Source organism: Cucurbita pepo, unplaced genomic scaffold (assembly GCF_002806865.2).
Source record: "Cucurbita pepo subsp. pepo cultivar mu-cu-16 unplaced genomic scaffold, ASM280686v2 Cp4.1_scaffold001950, whole genome shotgun sequence".
Taxonomy (NCBI): domain Eukaryota; kingdom Viridiplantae; phylum Streptophyta; class Magnoliopsida; order Cucurbitales; family Cucurbitaceae; genus Cucurbita; species Cucurbita pepo.
Window position 1 is genome coordinate 1 of NW_019648053.1, and position 3,525 is coordinate 3,525.

General features: G+C 35.1%; 1 pseudogene; it reads right to left on the minus strand.

Annotated features, from left to right (window-relative positions):
• Positions 1-986: 986 nt before the first annotated feature.
• Positions 987-2,135, minus strand: LOC111786552 (annotated as a pseudogene).
• Positions 2,136-3,525: the final 1,390 nt, after the last annotated feature.

Here is a 3,525-nt window from a genome sequence, read left to right on the forward strand (position 1 = left end):
TTTGACGTGCTAGTTTTCAAACTACTTTAAATGGGTGTAAAGAAAGCATGAGAATAACTTAGTGTCACTAATCTGACACGTGTTGGACATGTACTAAACACTTGTTAATACAATGGATACATTACAAATTTATAATCTATCCTATCAGACACTTGACTTTGAATATATTTTGAGAGTGAAACGTACATTAACCTTTTTTTTAAGTATACAAATATATAAACTTATTTATATGAATTTATTTCTAATATAAATTTGATAAATTTTTTGAAATAATTCTTTTTAATTAATGTATCATTGTCACATCGGTGTCCTAGTTTTTTAAGAATGACATGTTACTGTTAGGAACTGAAAAAGAAAACTGGAAAGATAAAAAGAATTGGAGAAATCTCTCATCCTATTGAAGTATGACTAAATCAAATCCAATTCAAATAACTAGATCAAATCTAATCCAAATAACTCAATCAAATCTAATCCTAACAATCCCTCCCTTAGACTGAACACGAATAGTAATCAGTTTATATCTACGACCTCATACCAAACTTCCACCAGGTAACTTCATCAATTCTCATGTGCCATTTCTGTTTATTGCTCCAGATCCATGACTTGCCTTCATTTCTCACTCTTCAATACTTCTTTAAAGTTTACAAAGTTTGCAGGTTCAGTAGGGGTAAACATGGCTAAGCTTCATCATCTTCTTTATAGAAAAACTTCTTCTATTTCATAGTCTCTCATCCAGACTGCTTCATCAACATCTTCACAAAAATCTTCTCCTATTGCATAGTCTCTCATCAAGACTGGTGGTCTCTTATTCCTCGCATTATTCGAGCTAGAAGAGCTTGCTTCAGCCAAAGAACCAGATGAAATATTTTCCTCTGTAGTATTTTCATATGTCGCTTCTATATCATTATTTTCATATGCCGCTTCTATATCATAGAGTCTGTAAGCTTTTGACTCTTCACTACTCCCAGCAAAACATAACTCAAACTCTAATCATCTAGCTTAGTTCTCTGAGCTGCTTCCTCTTTTTGTCTCTGAATCAACTCGAGCTCACAAAATTTTCCTTCTTCCTTCCGCTACAGCTCCAGAACTAATCGTCGCTGTGCTTTTTCTACCATTCTTCTATTCTCTTCCAGCATTTTATCTTGCTCTTCTCTCTCTTTTCGTGCTTGTTCTTCTTTTTGTCTTGTAGCAGTAAGAGCGGCTTATTTCTCTTTCTCAAGCTGCACATCAACATCATCAAACAACTTCGTGCAACCTTTCTCTATTCGCCTCTGTATTTCTAATTTAGTCTCTTAAGAGTTCAGTCTTTCTTCAACATTCTTCTGAATTAATTCTTCCATTCTCCTAGCTGCATCTTCTTCTAACTTCTTCAACTCTGCTTCATGCCTTTTCTTCTCTTCTTCCTCTTTCTTAAGCTTCTCTATGGAATGATTTCGATCAGTGGATGCACGACTAGGACTGAAACTAGACGATTTGGGGAAAGAAGATAACGAGGAAGACCTACTTCTGCGTTGGCGGCTGAGAGAACTTGAACGACTGCTTCTTCTGGAATGGGTAGTGGAATCATAGGGGGAAGAACTTGGGTCCCTTCTGCTTCTCTGACTATGGCGATAGGAATTGGAGTTTGAACGACTGCTACAAGCTGAGATATAGCATGCAATACGAACATTTGATTCAAAGACATCTTTGTCTCCATGATTAAGCCTCTCTGAGATGAAACATCTTGCATGTTTCATTTTGAAACAAAAAGGTAATCCCTTTGCTCGCAATTTACTAATACTCAACAAATTGTTCCTCAGGTCTGGCACATAGAACACTCCTATGATTATCATTATGATTTCATTCACTTCCAGCCGTACATTACCCTTTCCGGTTACAACCATGCTTGAGTTGTTGCCCAGCTTCACTGAATCTCTGAAACTTCCATCAAAATCTGAAAAATATTCCTTATTCACACACATATGATTGCTACATCCCGAGTTAAGGAACCACATATCTTCTATATTGGCCTTATTCATATTCACGTAAGCCATCAGTGACATCTCTTCTTGACTCTTTGCATAGCTTGTCTCCTTCTCCTTGCTTTGACATTCCCATTGAAAATGTCCTAGCTTGTGACAGTTATAGCACTCCATTGTGGCCTTGTTGAAGGTTTGTCTGCCTCGTCTGGTATTGCTTTGACATTCTCATTGAAATTGTCCTAGCTTGTGACAGTTATAACACTCCACTATGGCCTTCTTGAAGGTTTGTCTACCTCGTCCCCTTCCTCTAAAGCTTCCACGACCTTGACTTCTTCCTCTAGCAGACTGCACAAGTGGACTCTCCATCGACATACTTTTATTATGACACACGTAGAAGACTGCTGCTTCTAGTTTTAACTAGTTTAGGGCATGACTCTGATACCAAAATGTTAGGAACAGAAAAAGAAAACTGTTAAGAGCATGACTCTAATACCAAAATGTTAGTAACAGAAAAAGAAAACTGGAAAGATCAGAAGAATTGGGAGAAATCTCTCATCCAATTGAAGAAGAACTAAATCAAATCTAATTCAAATAACTAGATCAAATCTAATCCAAATAACTCAATCAAATCTAATCCTAACAGTTACCATATCTATTTAGTATCATATTTATGTCTCGTATCTATATCTCGTTTTTATTTTTGTGACTATGAGATATTTTGCTTTTAGAAATAGATATCTTCACGAAAATCAGTTTAATTTATGTTGAGATGGAGAATAAAAATTGACACTTAAGGACGTTGATACTTGGGACTTTGATTCCTCTTAGTGTGAAGCTTGCATCTTGCAATTACTTGGGTAGAGGATGTGTTTCACTTAAAATTCACTAAAGAGAAAATAATCAAATACTTGGGTAGAGATGTGTTTCACTTAAAATACTTGGGTAGACGATGTGTTTCACTTAAAATTCACTCAAGAGAAAATAATCAAATAACGAACCATATTTGAGAGAGGATAACTTTCAAAAATAATGATTTTTACATGCAAAGTAAACCATAAAATAATAACGAACCATAAAATAATCAAAAATAATTTCTCTTTTGGAGATGCGGGGTATCGATCCCCATACCTCTCGCATGCAAAACGAGCACTCTACCATTTGAGCTACATCCCAATGATTTTTACATCATAAACCCTAAATATCTCATCATCAATAATAGTGAAAATAAAAAAATATCAAAATATTAATAACAAATAGTTTGGTTTGGTGATGCGGGGCATCGATAATTGTGAAAATGAAAAAATATAATAACAAATTAAATACTTTCTTTTGGAGATGGGGTTATCAATCCATGTACAACTCGCATGCAAAGCGAGCGCTCTACCATCTAAGCTACATCTCCACAATTTTTACGTCACAAAACCCTAAACGTCTCATCATGAATAATAGTGAAAATGAAAAAATATCGCTACTCATTATGTCATAAATAAGGAAATATTGAATAGAAATAAAATAGTAATAACGAATAGTTTCTTTTGGAGATGCGAGGTATCGATCCCCGTAT